Raw genomic sequence first — 22,467 nt, 5'->3', positions numbered from 1 at the left:
AATGGAGTGGGCATACTGCAGGGGAATGGTACTCTCAGGTTACATATAAATGGAATTAAATTAAATTAATGAAAAGAGAAGAAAAGCATGTGTAGATAAACAACACATCCCCTCTGAGGTTCAATGGATGTCTAAGACACCAGTTAAAATATATTAACTTTTGCACATCTCCTTCTCATGCTCCTTCAGATCTCATTTGGAAATTACACCTAGAATACTAAATATTAATAAAAATAATATCTGTATGGCACCTGTAACACTCATGAGTAAAATTATCATCAGGTTTTAAATTCAATGGGGCATAATGAGCCTCTCACTCACCTACAATGATATATTGATGGGGGGACTTCACGATTTTGTGCAGTGTTTCTAGAATCCACAGCACAAATCACCCAATGTCAGAAAGTCATTTGAAGACTCTTATAACAAACTGCTTTGAATTTTTTTACAATTTCCAAAACAAGATGACAGATCGAAAGTGTGGAATGTAAGAATAGGGAAGTAATTCTCTAAAGGACTCGAGTCTTCGTTTGTTTGTTTCGTAAGTCATCGTCTGATGCAGCCTTCCCAGTGATAATTGGCTGCTGGCAATAAATCCTGATGAGTTAGAGAAGCGGGAGGTCTCTGAGTGACCTTGGGAAAATCTGTGAGCCTCTCTGTGACTCAGTTTCCTTATTAGCAAAATGAGGACATTGATCATTTTCAAGCTCTTTGTAATGCTTGAAAGTGTTAATTGTTATAAACCAAATTATGCAATGCCTCAAAAAGAGTAAGCTCTAAAAAATGTAACTTTTATTACTCTGCCCTGATGTTGTGTAAATATATGTTAAGTGACAGGTTCACCGGGGTACTTGGGGCATGTCATAGGACTCTCTATAAATAGCTATCTTTGTCGTGTTTTTGTCAATTACTTGTAGCAAGATAAAAGACATTAATAGAATCTGTTGATGGCATAAAAAGAATAGTATCAAAAATTAGATAGCTGGTTGATAGCCCAAATTAACTCAAACTAAGAAGACAAAATTTACAAAAATGTAAGGCCTTGTACTTGGGTTTCAAAATCCAAATTCTGAAAAATAGGTTGGAGAGAATGTGGCTTAGCAATAGTAAGACTATCTATATCTGTCTATTTATCTATCTATAAGCTAAAAGAGAAAAATATTTAAGGGCTTAAATTAAGAGTAAGCATTATTTAAGTCATCAGAAAGATGTGGTTACAAAAGTACTACGATTTTTTGGAGAGGTAACAAAGTGTTTATATCTGGAATAGTCCCACTGTATTCAAAACTAATCAGACAAACCTGGGAATATTTTGTACAGTTCTCGGTACTAGGGTTTTGGTGGAAAAAAGACAAACTAAAATATTTTAAAAGAGTAAAAAGAACATTAGTAATAACTGCCATAAATTATGTATCAAATCTCTACTAAATCTTTATACAGATTATTCCATTCATCCTTCACATCAGCCCACTGTGGATGGTATCACTTTTAGCCTCAGGTTTGGAGAGGTAAATAACATTCTCATAGCCATATAGTTAGCAAGTGCTGGTGCCAAGTTTGAAGCTAGGATGTCTACCATCAGAAGTGATGCTGTCAGCTTCCAGGTCATTCTCCCTGTTGCATGTGATGGTATACTATAGAGACTCACCTGTGGAAGATAGTTAAGAAATGAGGAGTCATTTAGCTTGGAATAGAAAAGGCCCAGGGTGGGGAGAGGGGGTGCTGAACATCATCAAATATGTGAAGGTCTGTTAAGATCAAGGGGATGAAGCTGAGGATGGATTCCTGTTAAATATAAAGTGGCCAGTCACAGGTGAGAGAGAGATTGATTCCATGGGGGAGGTTCAGCATCAGATCGGAGGCACAACATAAAGACTCTCAGCTTGGGTTTTAGCATCAAAAGACCCATAAAAAATTCCAATATTATCATTTACTAGTCTTGAGATCTTAGTCAAGAGATTTTAAGTCATTAAGCTCAATGTTTTCTTCTCTAAAATGAAAGTAAAATACTATATGTCTGAGATAATGCATAAAAAAAATGGAGACTTGTTCAATAAGTGTTAATCCAACAACAGCGTTTGGATGCAAGAGTTCATTACAAGTGGGAGATTTTGATCATTCCTCAGAAGCAATGGCAGAGCGTCTTCTTTCATTAAAATTAATTTAGCTAAACTGGACGAATGTAAAATTTTGATTCTTCTCAGCTGCATGGACAAGGTCAGCAATGTGTGACTGATGGATTGAAGAGAATGAATGCCTCTTGGCGCTTCTGAACGAGTCATTTGTTTATTGTGGCATGTTTAGATGTACTAGGAAGGTTCTCTCGATGGCATAACAGGTTCATGACCAGCACAGTTTTCAGATAATGATATTATCTATAGCTTCTGCTGAGGAATCAATTGCTTCTAAGTCCTCCTTGTCTTTTCTGAAGATAAACCTGATTTCTTGAAATGGACCATTTCCACTTACCTTTCATATAATCTACCTCTAGCATCTACTGAAAATAGTCTCTAAGCAAAAGTAGCTGTGTACAGTCTTAGAAATAATTGAAAAAAATCACAACTGAGGAAACCTTTAACTTTCAACAAACTTCATATACTCTTAGTTGTCTGTCTCTTTTTATTCTTAATATTTTGATTACAGAAAGTTAAACATCTCCCTTTATAAAAACAAGCAGGCCATGACAGTGGGAAAGCCTGTCAGTCTCTACGTTGTTTAGTTTTAGCTTGAGTAAAATCTATTGGCTTAGTGATTTTATTTTCAAATCTGATAACACTTTCAAGCTACTGTAACTTGCTTTTTGTTTCATTTAATTTAGTGTTCTGGCTTATCCACCCATCTGTCTAAGGCTTTCAGCAATGTGACAGCTTAAAAATACGCAGAGAGAACAAAATGGTAGACTAGGAATCTCTGAGCTTTTTTCCCCCCAAAAGAAATATCAAAAAATAAAACTAGTGGAAACTGTCTGAATTAACTTTGTCGTAACTCTAGAAAACTGTCAAAGCTTTCCAGCAACCAAGTGAACAGCCAATCAAGAAAAAGACATCTTTAAATGGTAGGAAAATTCTGTGGCATTCTAATTCACCCTTGCCCCACTCTCTCCCCTGCACAACAGTGGCCTTGATTTTTAAGTGGCATCAGCCTGGTTCTCAGTTCCCTCTTCAAACTAGAAGGAGCAGAGCAGACCTTATCTGCAAATTATTATGGACATCTGTTCTAATCTCTTCGGGGGATACCCAAAGGACTAACACAATGCGCTTATCTCTATTTTGCCTAATCTAGAATTCAGGCAGAAAAGCAGCAGGGATTGCTTGTAAAAGCTACAGACCCACAGATACCTGGAACAAAAGATTCTGAATGGACTATAGACCATCTAGGGCCTGGAGGAGAAGCTGGAGTAAAATTAGGGAAGACAGAACCTTCAAAAGAAGCTGTGCTAAAAGGGTAACTTAGAAGGCCAAGCACACATCAAGGCAAAATGAATGCTCAGAAAAGTCTTGTGAAGACCTTAAGATTTAACCTTGGGCTGATTGTTAGGTTCATGGCAGGCCTAAGTAAGTGTTGATGGAGTGGCCCAGAGCAGAGTCAATCTGCAAAGACTAGAAGAGCTCCTGGCATTTAAGGAAATCTCTGTCAAAACATTAGCTGAACATAGCCAAAGGAACAGAGACTTTAGTGATCATACATGACAAGCAATAGTCTTTGGAAAAATAATTTGGAAAAGTCTCAAACAAGTAGACTATTACAGCCTTCAACAATCAAACACACACACACACACGCTAACAAAAACAGCAAACTCTGTGGAAGAGGGAGAATCTGATTTCCAGAATTAACACATTATAATAGTCAAATGTCCAATTTTCAGCAACACAAAAATCACAAGGCATATGAAGAAACAGGAAAACATAGCCCATTCAAAGGAACAAAATTAAATGACTGAAATCATCCCCAAAGAAGTTCAGACATTGGAATTACTAGACAAAGACTTTAAATTAACTATCTATATGCTCAAATAGCTAAAGAAAAATACAGACAAGTAACTAAAGCAAATGATGAAAATAATATATGAACAAAATGAGAATATCAATAAACAGAAATTCTAAAAAAGAATCAAACAGAAATTCTGGAGCTGAAAATTACTATAACTAAAATAAAAAATTCACTAAAGAGTTTCAATACCAGATTTGAGCAATCAGAAGAAAGGATCAGTGAACTTGAAGATACAACAATTGAAATTATTGAGTCTAGGATCAGAAAAAAAAGGAATGAAGAAAAGTGAACAAAGTCTAATGGACTTGTGAGACACCACCAAGCAAACTGACATGTATACTATGGGAGTCCCAGAAAGAGAAGAGAGAGGGAAAGGGGAAGAAAGATTATTTGAAAAAATAATGGTGGAAAACTTACCAAACTTGATGAAATACATGAACCTCCAAGTCTAAAAAGCTCAATTAACTCCAAGTAGGAAGAACTAAATAGACATACACAGAGACACATTATAATCAAATTGTCAAAAGACAAAGAAACAATCTTGAAAGCAGTGAGAGAGAAGTGACACATCACACACTATATCCAGCAAAATAGTCCTGCAAAAATGGGGAGGAAATTAAGACATTCTGTGAGAAACAAAAGCTGAGGGAGTTTACCACGACTAGATATGCCCTACAAGAAAGTCTAAAAGGCATCTTTCAGGTTGAAATGAAATGAGGCTAGCTAGTAATTCAAAGCTGTGTAAAGTTATCAAGATCCCTGATAAAGGTAAATAGAAGAGCAAACATAAAAGCCAGTATCATTGTAATTTTGGTTTGTAACTCTACTTTTTATTTACCAAAGGGTTTAAAAAACAAATACATAAAGAATATAAATCTATTCTTTGGGCCACACAATTGTATAAAAATGTAATGTTTGTGACATCGGTAACCTAAAGAAAGGGGCATGGAGCCGAATAAGAGTAGAATTTTTGTTTGCAATGGGGGTTAAGTTGGAATCAATTAAAATTAGAGTGTTATGCCTTTAGAATGTTATATGTAATCCCCATGCAAACCGCAAAGAAAATATCAATAGAATTTACACAAAAAGAAACGAGGAGGGAATGAAAACATGTCATTACAAAAAACAAACTAAACACAAAAGAAGGCAATAATGGAAGAAATAAGGGACTAACAAGTGATGAAATATATAGGTAACAAATAGCAGAAAAGTGAAAGTAAGCCCTCCCTTATTAGTAACTACCTTAAACATAAATGGATTTAACTCTCCAATCAGAAGGCAGAGATTGGCAGAATGAATAACAAACAAGCATGTGGGCTAAACTCTATGTGGTCTACGTAAGACTTCTTTCTTCAAAGACGCAAAGAAGTTGAAGGGGAAAGAATGGAAAAAGACTTTTCCATGCAAATAGTAACAAAGGAAGCTGATGTGGCTATAACAATATCAGACAAAATAGACTTTAAAACAAAACTATTCTAAGAAATGAAAAAGAAAATTATATATTGACAAAAGGGTCATCATGAAGATATATCAATTATAAGCATATATGCGCCAACAACAGAAGCAAACATTGGCAGAATTGAAGGGAGAATTAGACAGTTGTACAATAATGGTTGGAAACTTCTATACCCTACTTTCAATAAAAGTCCTCTCTTTCTAAATGCCAAATTATGGAAATCCATCTATATTCTTCATTCAAAGTGAATGAAACTTTGAAGAGTCTTCAAAGTGAAGACTCCTTCCTCTTGTTATTATTGAGAAATGCTCTTATCACATATTTGTGAATTATCCAGTTCTCCTTCTGCTATTGATTTTGGTTTCATTCCATTGTGATTGGAAAAGACACTTTTTATGATGTCAATCTTTTAAAATTTATTAAGACTTGTTTTATGGCCTAACGTATGGTCTATACTGTAGAATGTTCCATATGCACTTGAGAAAAATGTATATTCTGTTCACATAGGGTACAGTATTTTATATGTCTGTTAAGTCTAACTGGTCTATAATGTTGTTCAAGGCCTGTTTTTTCTTATAGATCTCTACTGGAAAATAAAATAAAATACAAATACAATCCAAATTCCACATCCTCCTCCAGATTCCCTTCCTTTCACATGTAACTTTTGAAAGGATAGAGATGGAAAATCTAAGTGACTTTACCTAACTGGTAGTGAGGCAAAGAAGGCATTTCTTTGCAAAGCTTATTTTTCTGAGGAGGATGTGAAATCGTCTGCTATAAATGAGAAAGAAGTTGGGGTGTTACAGATGCTAGAGGAGAGAGAAAAAAGTCTTCAAGAGTTGTACAATGTAATATTTGATCAGTATTGACAGTAATTGGAAGTTAGAATGTGTTTCCCTGATTATAATAAGTGAAAACTCAATATAATATGCTGTAGGCCCCGAATACATGATTTAGAGGCCGTTCTCCTGGATGAATTATGGCACTATATCAAATTTATGGCTTATTATTTATTTACTATACACTTTCATATAGTACAGTTCTACAAAATTTTAGCTTAAAATATCAAGCATCTTTTTTATTTTAATTGCCCTATTTCTCTAAAATCCCAAAATTAAATTTTAAAAATAAAACAAATTTAAACATTATGAATACCATAAAAATATATATTCATATATCTGGAATCAGTTAGTTAATTAATAAATTTAGCCAGAGTCTTCCTGACAGACAAAGCAAAAGGGATATATATTGAAATATAGGTTTCTTGTCATCAAATAAAGGAAATCACCTGAGAAAAAATTATTTTTCTGGTGCCAAATGTCTAGCACAAAACATATCCTATAAATCTTCATCTAAGGGACATTAGTAATATAGTGGGCAATATCTTCAACTCTGATCTTCCAAAAGCACAGAACATTCTTCAAAAAACATTTGCTACAATATCCTTCAATGAAAGCTCAGATCATAATATTAAATCTCAACTTAGAGAAGGCATTGCTCTGGAAAATTAACATGTTTTTCCCTGGTAATTGCAGTCTGACATTTACTTTAATCTGGGAATAAAACTTGAGGATTCTAGAGGGGTAGGGGGATGGCTTATTTGTGCCCTCAACCACTCTTCTGAACTACCATGTCTCAAGATTGTCCTTGGCAAAAGTTAGTGTAAGATCAGTTTCTAGTTGAATACTCTGACAGGGGCTTATACAGTCATGCCTTGCTTAATGACAGGGATACGTTCTGAGAAATGTGTCATTAGATAATTTCCACATTGTGTGAACATCATAGAGTGTACCAAAGGGGAACAAAATTTGCCACCCCAAAATGCATCTCTTTAACATGAGGATTATTTTAGGCTGATTATTTTTAAGAAACAAAAGACCCAGAAAGTTTTTCTTGTTACCTCCTCCTTAACTGCCTAAAAGGATTCAGATTAAAAAAACAATCTCAGGAAGCAAGCGAGCTATCACCTTAGCATAACATGAACTAGGTGGTAGACAGGGAGGAACCTAGAAAAGACTGTTTGTTGGGCTCTCATCTGTGTTCTTCTGTTTCTGTGTGGCCAAACACTTGTTTTTCAAACTTTTGCTTCTTTTCACCTACCTATGAATTGCCTTCCTTCCCTTTGAAGTCTCTGATTCTCCCCACCTTCCACATCTTCTTTTGTCTTTAGCTGAGGGTGGTATTTAAGGCAGGGGCTTCAGCCATCTTGGCGAGTTGCTCACTTTTGCTGAGGTTCTCCCAAGTGTACATTATTAAACTTTTGTTTGTTTTTCTCCTGTTAATCTGTCTCATGTAAACTTAATTCTCAGACCAGCCAGGAAAACTTTAGAAGGGTAGAGGAAAATTTCTCCCTCCCTTATAGTGCTTATACAAACCTAGATGGTACAGCCTAGCACACACCTAGGCTATATGGTGCTAATCTTATGGGACCATCATTGTCTATGTGGTCCATCATTGACTGAAAAGTCATTATGTGGAGCATGACTATATAACTATTAGACAGTCTTTCAGATCACTAAATGTGTTCTTTAGTTGTGCTTAGTCTGTTATTTGCTCATTGGATTGAAACTGTATTACTTTATTTGTAGTATTAATAATAACAATATTTTTATCATCAGGATTTTCATTTCCAAAATCTTTAATTGCTTTTTTAGTGGATTACATAGCTTCTTACATCTCTTTTAGGATTTTAACAGTGCTTATTTTAATACGTTGATCTGTTTTCTCTTTTAACTCTCTTTCTTTCCCAAAGTGTACTTTGTGGAGGTAGGCGCCCTCCTTGCCTTTGCACAACCGTGTTTGTTTCTTGGACATGTGCACAAGTTTATGTATCTAATTACAGAGGTATTCCTCCAGCAATGGTGTGGATACATATTATGAGTTGCCCGATGACGAGGCAACACTAATACTTAGTCTTCTGAGTATGGAGGGGTCTCTTTCAGCCTAGGTGTCACCATACTTTGTTTTTTGATGCCGTCGCAAAGGTTGAGAGTTGGAGTGGGCTCGGTTCCCTGAATCCTTCTGACGTGGTAACCAAAGTGTCACTCCATGGGGTGACCCTTCTGCCATCTCTCTTTGCAGTACTTGAGGAGATAATTCCACCTTCTACAGTAATTCTTTCCTGATAAATTTCTGGTTCTTGCCTCTTTCTTCAGTCCAGTTCCACATCCCTTTCATCTTTGAGATTTATTTTTAATTTCTGATGCACTATGAGTTTCCCCTCTTTTTTTCAGGGGGAGTTACTATTTTTTAAAAAAATATATATTTATTTTGCGTAATTACTAGGTATTTGGGGAAGGATAGGATGAGGACATTGCCTCATGGGTTAAGTCTGCCATATTGTTCAAATCCTTCATGATTCCTGTGGGGTTTAGAATATTAAACAAATAAACACTTAATTAAATGGCTCCCTGAAAAGATATTTCTGATGAGTAGAAGCACCAAAATCTGATTTTAAACATGACCAGATTTTAGTTACAGAATAATATAAAGGATTTACTCTATTGATTCATGAAGCTGAAAATGAACAAACCTAACATTTAAATTATGATTTTCTGTAGCTGAGATGTCTCTTTCATAGCTCATTGAGTATTTTGTAGAGTATAACTGCCTGCACAGAAAATCCTCATTCAGTGATTTTTATATGGATCTTTCCATGTAGAAAAATAGTCTTCAACTGTTTTTATATTCAAACCTTCTGACAATTAAGTTTTATTTTTCAGATAATCTAAATTCTTTTTCTCTTTTACAGTACTTCTCATAACAATGATGCTTACAGTAATTTAACAGGAATTTTACATTTGTAAACTATAAAATGCTGTTAAGAGATGACACGCCATTTCAGTTTCACGGCCTGCAATTGGAAAATTTGATAAATCTGTTTTTTGATCAATTGTAAAGCTTAAAAAAAACAGGCAAATTCTTTCCTTTCACAGGTAATATGGAAATACGTATTTAAGATACCAGCAGTTTTCAAGCATTTCCAAGAGCATCTGGGTCACCACACCCACAGCAGAGAATGAGGAGCAATAGGGTTACTCTCTCCCTGTCCGCTGTCTCAGGGATGGGTAACTTGGTTTCAGCCATGTTTTTCCTCTAATCTTTCTCTACCAAGTTCATTTTAAACACACAAACTTTCCTACGCACATTAAGGAAAATGATGTCAATCACATTAATATCTTTTTCTTTTCCCCGGTATAAAGGATCAGAAACCTGAATGAAGAATATTCACAAGACAGATCTCATGTTAAACAGGAATGTATGCTTTCAATATGAATAATGGTTTCTAAAGCTGAAAAAAAGTGCCTGCTTTCAAACACAGGTGACCTAGTCAGCACTTTATAAATGACTTGGGGAACTCAGTTTCTTATTCTGGAAAATGGAATTGATAATATTAAATATTTGGTGAAGGGCTACTTGGATGTGGAACTGCATAAATTATATCCATGATATTGGTATCTGATAATTGCATTTCCAACAGGAATTACAATTAAGACCCTTGCAATATGACATACTTTTGATCATTTTAATTTCCTTTGTGATTGCAGAGAATGATAATTCTTTGGGGGACCTGACTCCAATTTTCATGTTATAAAAGAAAAGTATGGAAAATAGAATAATGCAGAGATGAAGGAAGTCTTGATCTCCAATCTCTTATTTCTCCCATTCCTATTTCTGCCGTAGAGATGCCACCTGTGTTCTGCTCATTATAAAACTTTTAGCAAGAGGCTAATGAAATGCAAAGCTTTCTATAAGACCAGCACTAGCCTTCCTATCAAATCATCTGAAATATTTATTTGCCCTCTTGAATAATTGATAGGGGCATCAGCTCTCCCGGTCAATTGATTTATTAAGGGACTGTTTGGAATTAAACAGCTTAAAGATATTAGATTTAGCAGTGATCTTGCTTGTTAGCATATTCATTTACCTACGGGAGCCCCCATTAGATATTGTTAATACATGACGTTTCCAGTCACGGCCTGGATCTCCTCAAATTGCATTAACGCCAGACTGTTTAGCCACAGAATAACAGGTTTGATTGAGTGCTTGGGTTTGGTGTAATTAGATTTTCCTAGAAAAGGGGGGACTACTTTAATGCCATGTGCATTAAACTAGATATGTCATCAGCATTACTGTAATTGGTGAACAGGAACGCCAGAGACCTGGCTGCGTCTGAATGTTTGTGTTTATGGCTCACCCGTCCATTCTCATAGATGGCACATAATAGCCGAGCTTACTTACATATGCATGACCCTGAAAAAAAAAAAGGAGCTGACCTCTTTAATAAGCATCTCTTTTGAAAAAGGTGGAAAATTCTATCCTGAGTAATGGGATCAATTTTTCGTTTGTTAAAACTGCCAATTATTTCCCTTACTGAAAAGGTCATGTGGCTGGTTAATCAATGACCAAAATAGTATGTGAATATATGTGGGTATATTCATGCATTTGATTTGCATTTCACTCTAAGACTATCTGCTCCAGTTTCAAACTGCTCTTCTGATTAAGGGCCACAACCACACCAGGAGAATTCTCTTCCACCAATGCTTTCTCCTAGGAATTATATCTTATCATTAACAAAGGTGCACATAGGGAGTAAAATCATTTTTGATCACTTTTTCGTAATGGAACGGATTCATTTTGTATGCAGAACAGCACTAACTTTGTCTATTAAAGGACAGTGAGCCACCATGTGACAATCTGTATAGTGGGATAATTTAGGAATTTGGGTGAAGTTGGTGCGAGAAATTGGGAAGTAAGCCAATTTTTCTTGTCGATTTCCATTTCTATTTACCTTCTCTCTTCTCCAAGATTAAAGTGCCCTTGGATAACATCTTAGTTGTCCGAAACTTAAACTGGGCTGCTCCACTTGGCTCTGCCTTCCTCTTTTTCTAAATCCCAACTTAAATCTATAAAAATATTCTGGCTTTCTTTTCCATTTCCTTAGGTTTTTGACCATGGAAAAAATATAACGCTACTTTGTTTTATGTACTTTTATACTAAGTAATAGTCAAACATGTATGTCAGTTTGTAACTTACAAAGCATGGATACACAGGTATGTCATTTATTGTTCTCACTTCCATATTTGGTTAAAGAACCTGAGGATCAGGGACATCAAACTACTGCTCTAAATTCACACGGCTGATAGAATCAGCATTTGAATCACTTAATGTCTATGCCCTTTCCACTGTAACATGATGTCACCTTAATGACATTGACAGTCATTGGGTATTTTTGTCGTTGTCGTTTGTTTGTTTGTCTTTTTAATTATATAAGTGCTTTTTCAAGATGCTAAATTGTTTTCCTAAAAACATTTTTTCTTTTGTGAGGAAGGTTAGCTCTGAGCTAACATCTGCCACCCGTCCTCCTCCTTTCACTGAGGAAGACTGCCCTGAGCCAACATCTGTGCCCATCTTCCTCTACTTTATATGTGGGACACTGCCACAACATGGCTTGACAAGTGGTACTTAGGTCCGTACCCGGGATCTGAACCCGCGAACCCCAGGCCACTGAAGCGGAGGGTGCGAACTTAACCGCCGCACCACCAGGCTGGCCCCTCATTGGGTATTTTTTTAAGACGACTCTTTAATGCAAAAGAGGAACTCAGATGGGTTAATTTTGGGGAAAAGATAAGCTAATATAAAATGGCCATTCCCTTGGCTGGTGTGAAAGATTGACTTCTAGGGTAAAGAGGTGTTTAGAGAGGGATCATCATAGCTGGTTCTTTTGATTAATGTCTGATATTTTTGGGTGGGGAGAGGTGTTTACTTTGAAGGCTTAGTAAGTGGCCTAATGTCCTTTCAATTCTGTATTAACAACTTTGACTCTCTTAACATTAGAAGTTGTTGATGGGGAACAGTGGCAGCTCCAAATGTCTACATGGGAGAGAATTTGGGTAGCAATCATTGGAAGGAGGCTTGTTTTGAAACCATGTTTACACAGCAAGGACCCTGCTTCTGCTTGGACTTGGGATTACATGGCAGAGTTGAAAGACTACCTGCCACCTCCATCCCTGATCATACTCACACTTTGAGAGAGAAAGAAGCTTGGCAAGAAGGCAAGAGTTGCCTCAATTTATTGCCACTAACCTTTTGTAGGATTGATACTATCCTGCCTGGTTGTAAACAGTATTAACGTAAATATATTTGCAAAAGGAGTCTTCAGTTAATTTGTGATGGCATTCTAGATCGCCAAATGAACTTCTCAAAAGCAAAATGATTTCTAAATTTTTTTTTAAAAAGCTTATAAACAATGAGTTACATCAGTGATTATCCGTGAGTAAGGGAGAAGTCAAATGAGAGTAAAGAGGTGTTTGAAGCTATCATATTCCATTATGTTATCAAATTATGATGGTTTCAAACTTATTTACCATTTCTCAAAAATATAATTTTAATGGGACACGTTCTCCCTAATAATTGCTGTGTAGTGTGTTACTGGGTTTGTCTATTAATATAAAGACTAATGAAGATGCCACTTCCTAGAAAGGTAGTCTTCTGCGAATTAGAACTCAGAATTGATATAATCTACTTCTTTTACTAAAATATATATATTTAAATACATATATTTATCTATAATATTATTAATAATTAATAATACTCTTACTGTATGTAAAGGAAAGCAATGACTTTCAGGGATGAGCCTATAAACTGGCTCCCAAACGTTGATATGAGGCAGCCTTGACCTATTCTGAGTATTGCTGGAAATAGTTCATAGCCTCATAAAAGGCCTAACATTCAGGGTAGTATTTACTTGGGACAACTCTGCAATGTTTATTTTATCTCAAAATAAAAATATGTTTTAAACTTTCCAGAAAAGTTACTGTACCATATCTTACACAGACAGACACACACACACACCTCTGCAACACACACAGCCGGCCTCACGGGCAGAGCAGGTCTCCATCCCAGCATAGTCCTCCACCTCCCGAGAGCCTGGGCGCAGGTTTGGGGAGGGTCGGGATAGGAGCATGACCAGCGAATTCCAGGGACCTGTTCTGGCCGCATTAGGGTGAATTTCCCTGGCAAATGGGCATGGGCCAATCTGGAAACCAAGTGCATCCCAGCACAGAGGTTGCAATCCATTGAGGATAGGCGTGAGAATCGAGGGCTGTCCTCTGTGTACTAGGTGGCCCATGTGCCTTTGGGTAGAGGACTTCTAGGTCCTCAGTCAAGCCTCGTATTTTCATTTTTCACCGGACTCTACAAATTAAATAGCCAGTCCCACAAGTACACACTGGCACAAAGGCACAAGATGATGGCTGCCGTCAAACATTAACTAGCCTCACCACCTCAAAGGGCTTCAGTAATTGCTGATGCTCTAACCACCGCTCCCAACGTAGACACGAACCCAATTTAGACTGAGAAATAATAAACCTTGTAATGGTTTGGTGATTTGCCTACGTTTACAGAATTTTCCTAATACATTTGTTGTTAACGGGGAAGCGATTAAATGCTAGTCAAAAATCGCTAGAGATAGTGGGTTAGTAAGTTAGTTCAGCACTCTTCTGGGGCTGAGATTTCTCATGACCAAATTGGAGATATGAATGATTGTTAAGGATCAACAGAGTTTTTAACATTTTTGTGAATATTATTATTTTTATTATTCCTGCTATTACTATTACACCGCACTGACAATTCTGGATCAAATAAAAGAAATCAAGATCCCCTCGTTCATTCATAGCCCCACCGCCCACATCACACCCTGAGTGTCATGATTAAACATCCGTAAGTGTGCTTAAACTCTTCCTTCTTTCTTCCTTCTCCCTCTTGGCCTTTCTTTCCCATCTCTTTATTCCTCTTTCCTCTACCCTCTGGTTTCCAGCACTCAGTGCCATGTATGAACAGTGTCAGCATTGCTGTAGGGACCACAAACGAAGATGCTGGGCGCCCCTGATTTTGACAGTTCCTCCGACAAGACAGAGTTGCTTTTCCTAAATTGCCGTTTCTAGAGGCATTTAGTAAAGAATCTGTGCACATATTTGGTAATTTCCTTCAAGGACTATCATCTACATATGTGAAGACATTCAGTTTTTGAGATGTCGTTGTCCTTGTTTTTCCCTTTGGATTAAAAAATCCTTCTTCCTCAACTCTTCGTAAGTAACCCTGGACCATCCCACTCTGAACCAAGATCAGGGTTACATCCCAAGCTGATAGTCTAGGGCTAGAGCCAATCCCTCCAAGGGCCTACCAGGGTGCAGAAATTTCTTGTGCGGCCACTAAGCTACACAGGTTCATACTTCTGATTCACGGGCAGCTGGTCAGTGACTATGAGCCTTAGCTCCCAGATTTGTGTAGTTCATTTTTTTTCCTCTCTGATGTATGACTCTCCACTCAGAAGACCTCATTCTGCTTGTTTCTGACCATTTCTCCGAGTTGTCAGAGTCTTTTTGAATTATACTCCTGTGTTCTAGAGTTCCAGTCAGCCTTCTCTGTTTGGTTCAAAGCACAGGTACAATGAGTATGCTCCAGGTAAAAACATTTTTATGATGAAAACCAAACATGTTTTCAATTATTCTCGTTATATCATTATAAAAAAGATTAAAAAGTAAGATATATGTTTGTGTATATATATATGTGTAAAATCTATCTATGTCTGTAAATAGAAAAATGGCTTGATATGAATGTATATTTGTGCATATGGAATTCATTCTTCTGACCTAAGAAAGCAATTCAATGAAGTGACATGTTTCTACTAAACAGCACACATCAAGGCTTGTCCTGCTGCTTCTGATTTCTCCCACCTATTCAAGGGATTGAGATTATGTTGTGCATATTACTGAGCCAGACAAATAAGGGAGTGGGTGTTGAATTGAACAGACTACTGCTTCCATTCATTGCTTGATGTTTTATTTAGAAAGGCAATTCTCATCACAAGTCCAGAAAAACAAAGTGAGGGAATTGAATATCCTGAAATCTTTATTTTATTTTTCAAGACCACAAAACATCTCACCTCCAGGGAACATGAATTCTTTTCTCTCCCTAACTTCTCACCCTATGCCCTCTAGATCTCAGCTTTGGCTAGACTGAGATTTTTCCTTTCGTTTCTTTGTGTGTGTGTGTGTGTGTGTGTGTGTGTGTGTGGAAGGAGGAGAAGCCATGTGTCTGAGGTGGTGACAACAGTCAGTGGAGCCAGAGCCTTAATCACTGTTTACTGATTTAGTCCATTTTACTAGCAGGCAGTGCTTTTCCAGAGAGCTGTTTTCCTGGCAGGGTGCAAAGACTGCTTTCCAGGGCAAAAGTGCGTGTCTCGATGCTGTCTCGCTCACCATCCCTGGCACTGTCTTGCCACCACTGGCAGGGCCACTGCACCCAGGCAATGGGCTGGCATGTCAGCCTCTGCCTCTGACGGTGCTCATCTGGTGGTGGTGTTAATGAGAGCTAGATAAAAGGGGGAGGGAGGGCACAAAGGACCCGATGGGGCATCAAAACAATACCGATGGCAGGCAGAGCCAACACATTTCACACCGCGTCTCCGCTCATGGGGTGAAAAGAATTGAAAATGACAGATTGAGGATTTTACCTTCCCCTCTGATAGGCTTTTTTGTTTGGTTTGTTTACACTGTTCTGGGGTTGCGTGGCTGTTATTGTCGTTGCTGTCTCTCCTCTCTGCGTGTTCTTACAATCGTGTACATGTTACACTTAAAATAACAGATTCGACACAAAAAAGAAAGAGGGCCCGTTAGGAATTGCTGGTCCTTCTCAAATAGTTTTTCATCACCTTTAAGATTCCCCTTCCCTATTCCCCCATTGCTGTGTTCCACTCTTGGACTCCTCTGTCTATTGGCAAATCCAGATAATTGTAGAGGTGGGTGGGCTGACCTGTGAAATTAGGGCTGCAGGTAAAACAGGAATTGAGTGGCAGGAGCCTTGGAAACACTAACGGTATTTAGTAGCCGAGCGAACATCTAAGGTGTCCCTGAGCTCTTCTAGTTAACTCCTCTGAGTGCTAAGCACGTGGCTGCAATTCATCCCCATTCACGCATGTCATCTTAGAATCTGTTCAGGATGCAAGGACCAATCAGTGGTCAGATGTGGGGGCTTTCACTGGTCTTGGACATGAGAAAATTCAAGGGCATGTAGTTAAGCCAGAGATGGGACCCAGAGCTTTGTCTAAAAGGAGACATGCCAGTCCCGTGAGGTTCACTGTTATAATAATCCTCAAAATGAAAATGTCCCCTCCCTCTCAGGCTCCTCAGTCCTCTGCTGTCTAGTCTAGATGCTTTGAAGGTGGTTTCCAGTCCAGCCCTCCTTTCATTTATTTACTTAAAGGAGCTATTTACTCATCCCAAATAAAATGTTCAGCATTCCGTTGAAAAGCCGTCAGTCAGGATCCACAGTAGTGACTGATGTGAGATGCTGAGTGCTTTGGGACTTCCTAACATGGCGTCTCCATTCTCTTGCCGTCCAGGAGACCTTCCCACAGAAGCACTGGACCTCCCAGTCACTGTCCTCCCCCTCCCACCAACAGGACCTAACACATACACAATATAGTAAGTCCATTATTCCTTTCCAACAGACAGCCTCCTAGACCACCTAAGAACTATCTCTACAGTCTCCCCGTCTCCCATTAACTCACAGGACTCAACGAGATTTGGGAATGACGTGAATGCCGATGGAGCATCTTGAAGACATTCATTGCAAAGCGCACTTGCTGTCTTAAAACACTCTTTACATTCTTAAAGCATCAGTTTAAGAAAGTGTGCTGCTTTTAATTCACTGGCATTTATCATAGCCTATGCTAGTGATGTACTCCTTTCCAACTTCAATAAAAGGCCCTCTGATTCCATAGTATCATCATTATTAATATTAATATAAATAAAATATTCCTAATGTCTCTGTAAATAACCATCAAGTGATGTTATTTCTAAGGACTAAGTTTTGGAAAAATCAGAGAAACATCTGGTAAAGTGAAGTCTCTAGTCTTGCTTTAACCAGACTAATCACTACCCTCACCTGTGTGCACAGGCATTGATTTCATAAGTGTTAATATGAAATGCAGTTGAACATCCACCAGATATATATGGTTAGAGACCTGAGTGGTCCAGAGGCACACACTGGAACTCTATTTCTGCTCTCTCGATTGTGCAGGTAAGTGACACGGACAACAACATAAAGGGCTCTGATTAGCCGGGGACGTTGTTACGGATGTTAACCTCTTTGCTCGAAAATTCAAAGCAATAGCTGATCTAAAACAAACCAGAAAGATCTCTCAAAAGTATCCACCTTCTCTAAATGAAGCATAGCAGTGACATGACACCACTCTGGATTTTTCCAGGACTGAACTATCACGAGGATGTCCTTGTCTTCATGAGTATCCACAAAAATGTCTCAGGTTTAAAGTTTTTATTTTCTTGTTTTCCTACCCAAAGTAGATGATATTTGAGGTGGAGGGCAGAGAGAGAGAGAAAGAGAGAGAGAGAGAGACGAGAAAAAAAATGAAGTGAGAAAAAGAAAGGAAGAGAGAGATCACCTTTAAGTCTTTTCTTTTCTCTTTCTTTCAAATGACACAATAGAATTTTTTTCCTAAAGTTGTATTAGGGATTCACTTAAGCAGAAATGAACTGTAATATGCAAATAGTTCTAATTGGACTGCTAATAGAGCGTGTCTCTGTTGTTTTTTTGTAGGGAGTTTTATGCCTATGTAATCAGTGCAGACAGCCGTTAAGTAAATGAAGAGGCAACTAACAATGTCAGAAAAGAGACCGGGCGGTTCCGGCTGACACTACCCTAATCTTCCAGGACCCATTAAATGGCAGTTTCAACGCATTACCTACCATAACATCCTTGAATATCACTGATTTTATTTGCAGTATCAAACATTCCATTTCATGCCCCATTAACAGTGGGAGCCTGAGCTTTTTGACGCAGCTAAACATTTTACTAACTACCTGGACTAAGTAACCAATTAACTTTTGGAGACAATACGGCCAATTAAGCGCGAAAAGGTAAGGCTGTCATCCCCCACGAAAATTGAATTTCCTTTTCCTGATGGCACTTATTGTCGCCACTCAATTGTTAATGGGGATTCGGTCCCTATTAAAGTATGAAGGCAGAGCGGAATGGAAAAGTTCAGAGGACTTAGTTCCTAAAGAGTAGGTCACCAAGTGTCCCAATTGGCCACTAATTCAGTTAACTTTTCTTCATGCCAGATTACTTATTGGATGCGACTATAGCAGAGCTCTAATATGACATTCTGTGATAGTACATTGCACAATCTGGTAGCTTCTGAGGAACCCACAGGCCCAGGGCTGTAGTTTGGGACCTTATACGGGAGGTTTAGGGGAAAAAAAAAAAACAACTATGGTTTTTTGTTTTGTTTTTTTGACAGCAGAAATATCAGTGTCGGACAAGATATTGCCTTGGTTATCACCGGCTTGGACTCTTCAGAGATAAAAACAAACCCTCGTATGGAGAGGTGCGCCCCGAATTAACCCTCTGTGGTTTGGGAAATCATTTTCTAAATGGCAGACAAGGTCGCGGGTGGTGATTCTGCTTGGATTTCGCTCCAGTTGACTGGAATGGCGCACAAGTAATGAATGTGGATATCACATTTTGAAAGCTTGAGGCAAATTTCTTCCCTTTGGTAGGAGTCTTTCATCTTTGGAGGTACAGAAGAAAATTTGTGCTGAAGGGCATTTTCCATGGGCCTTGTCTGGTGAAAACGTGAAGCTCATATGAGAGTCATAGCCCAAACCGTGGACTCAGATTCACCTGTTTCTTAAAAAAAAAGAATCGGATCACATCAGCTTTGTGAAAATGCAACTGTTCTAAATGTGAAGAAAATCAAGGATTTTGAAAAATGGGGAAAGAATAGAATTCCAGTGATGATTATTGGAATCTGTGCTATGAAAAATTTAAGGCTTCCATATTCAGCGTTGTCAAACCATTCCTGCAGTAATACAACTTTTTGACATTTGTTTAAAGCCTGTTCACCTACGTTTAAAATCTGTTTTGAGCCTGAAAACTCGTAAGCAAAGCAGTGATCTAAATTGTGCTCAGAATTATTAGTTTCCCATATTGCTTCAATGTTAAAGGGGTTTGGTCCCCATAGAACAGCTGTTGAATTGCCATGGGAAAAAATACATGGATTCCATTGTTACATTAGTATTGTAAGTTCATAATTTTTTGTTTTTTCTGCCAGATTCTACAGTGATAAAAAGCAGGAGCAAAAAGAATTAATGTTGTATCCTTTCAAGTTTAAGTACCTTTTGAAGAATTTGGTAAAAATTGTTATTTCCAAAGAAGATTTGAATAAGAAATGGATCTCCTATATGAGTATGGATCAATTAATAACATTGATCAAAATTTCCTTTTGAACATTTCCTGGGATTTTAGTATCTTTTCTCAAGAGACACAATTTTCTTTACAGAAGCCATCTCTGGGAGCTATTTATTTTAGCCATTTTCCCATGGCCGTGGATGATTTAAAAATGATTACAATAGTTTGAACTTCCTGTTATTTAAGATAGAGGAGTAAAACCAGATCTCAAATGCTTCCCACTCCCACCCTCCAACATCGCTATATGAGAATAATGAAAACAAACAAGCAATGACAAAATGACGTCAGCAGCACTCAAACCTTAGAAAGGGCTGCTGGCCAGAAGTTTCCAATAATCCTCATCACTAAGTAAAGGTGGCAGGAAGCACTGGGGGGAGCCGCCCGGCATCCACTGGAGCCAGGACACACTGCTGGAGCTTTCTGCTTTTCTGAGGCAAGGAAGGGGCAGAGAGGCATTTTGGGAGACCCAGGTGCTGTTCCTTGCAGACCTCTCCATTGGTAAGGGAGAGGTCAAAAGTCTTTTGCCTTTTGGGTTTAAGAGGAGTGAAAAATGAAGAGAAGATTGAACAGTCCATGCTATCTCGGATGCAGATAAGTCTCCAGGTCCTACACTATGTGTGTCTCCTACTAGAGTAAGATACATCCTTGAGACACCAGCCTTGGTGCTGGACATTTAACAAGATGAGAAGGAAGATAGCAAGTCTAGCAACCGCAGTTACATAGAAATCCTATCCCTAATTTTCAGGCTACAGAAACCCGGCCCTCAAACTGTATCTCCTAGGAGAGGATATATGGAGTGTTGAGAGTAGTGGGTGTGGTGGGGGGTGTGGGAGGGGTGAGAAGGGAGTAGGTAGGGAGGACACTGGCTAAATATATGGAAAAACAAAGCTAGGACCTCACATTCTATACACCAAAAATATGAATATAAGTAAAATTAAATTTTTTTTAAAAATCTGGATGCATCAATCAATCAATAAACCATTCAGAAAAAAGCGTGGGTAAATTTGTTTATCATTTTGGAATAGGTAGGTCTTTCTAATAAATATAAAATTCAGATGTTATACATATACTTGACTAAAAGTATTCTGGATAACAACAACAAAACAGACACCACAATTTTTAAAAGTCTAAAGATCAAAGCCAACCTAGGAAAAAAATATGTTCATCATTTGACAAAGGTCTATTTTTTTAATTAATAAAAGCTTAAATAAATAGATTTAAAAAATGGAAAACTGGCAGTTTACAGAGAAATAAATACATGTGACCAATAAATAGATGTAATTTCTCAGTTTCACTTACAATTTAACAAATTACAAACCAAAATAACAACAGGTTACCATTTTCCATCTCTCTGGCAAACCAAATGCGAAGGTTGGTTTCTCCCCAGAGCTAGAAAGGGTGAAGACAGACTACCAGCTCCTCTAAACTTTCCAGAGAGCAATTTACTATCCATTTCCAGATTCAAAATAAAACTCTGCTAGGAGTCGTACAAGTTATACACACATACAAACACATACACACATATATACATACACATACGTATAAATATATCTTCCGTATATAATTTTGACAACAATCAGGGAATCTATCGATAGAAGAGTGTTAAATTATGATAAACTCCATTGGATAGAAAGATCCTTCGACATATTAAGTTAAAAAATCAAATGCACCATGAGGTATATGATTTCTTATGTGTGCATTCTTCATCAGGCATGCATATAAACGCAGACACAAATATCGTATTTCTACTATTATGTATAAATGTAAACACATATATATATATACATGCATATATTGCATAAAATAATATGTTCACAAATGTTGCTGTCTTCTGGAAGAAATCATGAGAAATTACGGGCACTAGTTGGAACTAGGGTTTGGTGGAATTTGTTGAGAGGGAAGTTTTCACTTTCTACTTCGGTTGTTTTTCATTTTTTAATCATGCACATGTATTCTTTTATCTTATAAATTAACATCAACATGGTTAAGAGTAATAAGCTTATGGAGATGTGGCTTATTTGACTGTTTTCTTCTTTAGTCTCTTTCTTACTAGAAACAATCAAAATTGGTTTTTTAAAATAATAGCTGTTTTCTTGCTCCCTATGTGGTCATATATTCATTGTGGAAAATTTAGAAAACACAAACTTTTCCCACCATCACAGCCCAAGATTATTTGTCCTTATGGATGTCCCTTGAAGGCCTGGTATGCCCAGCACTGCATTAAAACACAAAAAGATCTCCGCCATCATGAAACTTACATTTCAGTAAGGAATATATATTCTAGTAAATGATACAGGTGATGATAACAGGGTTTGGTTAATAATCCTTTAAGGGCACTTGCAAGATTGCTGTGACAAGAGATAAATGAGGTGCCTAATCGTGTGTGGACTTGAATTAATATTTAGCTTTTTGAAATAATAATTGTATGATTAATAAAATAACACAGTGCTCATTTACAAAATTTAGAAAAATGCACATGGGTCAAAAAATGTCCAGTTTTAAGCAGTTTTATATCTTTCAGTGAACGTTTGAAAAAGGAATGTGGGTAAAGGGCCGAGCATTCAGAGAAAGCTCAGTACTCATATGACTATTCCTATTAATATCATTTTCAAAGCATTGTATCATGAACATTTCCTCATAGCAGTAAATCATCTTCAGAAGCGTAATATGCATGATTCAGTGTTGTAATATAACTTATTTGAACAGCTCACGGTTGCTAGACCACATTTTGAACTTTATTTTTTCGT

The 22,467-nt window shown here is 37.5% G+C and overlaps 1 long non-coding RNA gene across 2 annotated transcripts in view; it reads right to left on the bottom strand.

The window, feature by feature from the left end:
- LOC124233703 (uncharacterized) overlaps nucleotides 1-22,467 on the bottom strand; it is an 83,731-nt gene that overhangs the window by 14,692 nt on the left and 46,572 nt on the right. The window lies entirely within an intron of this gene.

Source organism: Equus quagga, chromosome 2 (assembly GCF_021613505.1).
Source record: "Equus quagga isolate Etosha38 chromosome 2, UCLA_HA_Equagga_1.0, whole genome shotgun sequence".
Taxonomy (NCBI): Eukaryota; Metazoa; Chordata; class Mammalia; order Perissodactyla; family Equidae; genus Equus; species Equus quagga.
This window is presented reverse-complemented; position numbering and strand designations above follow the sequence as displayed.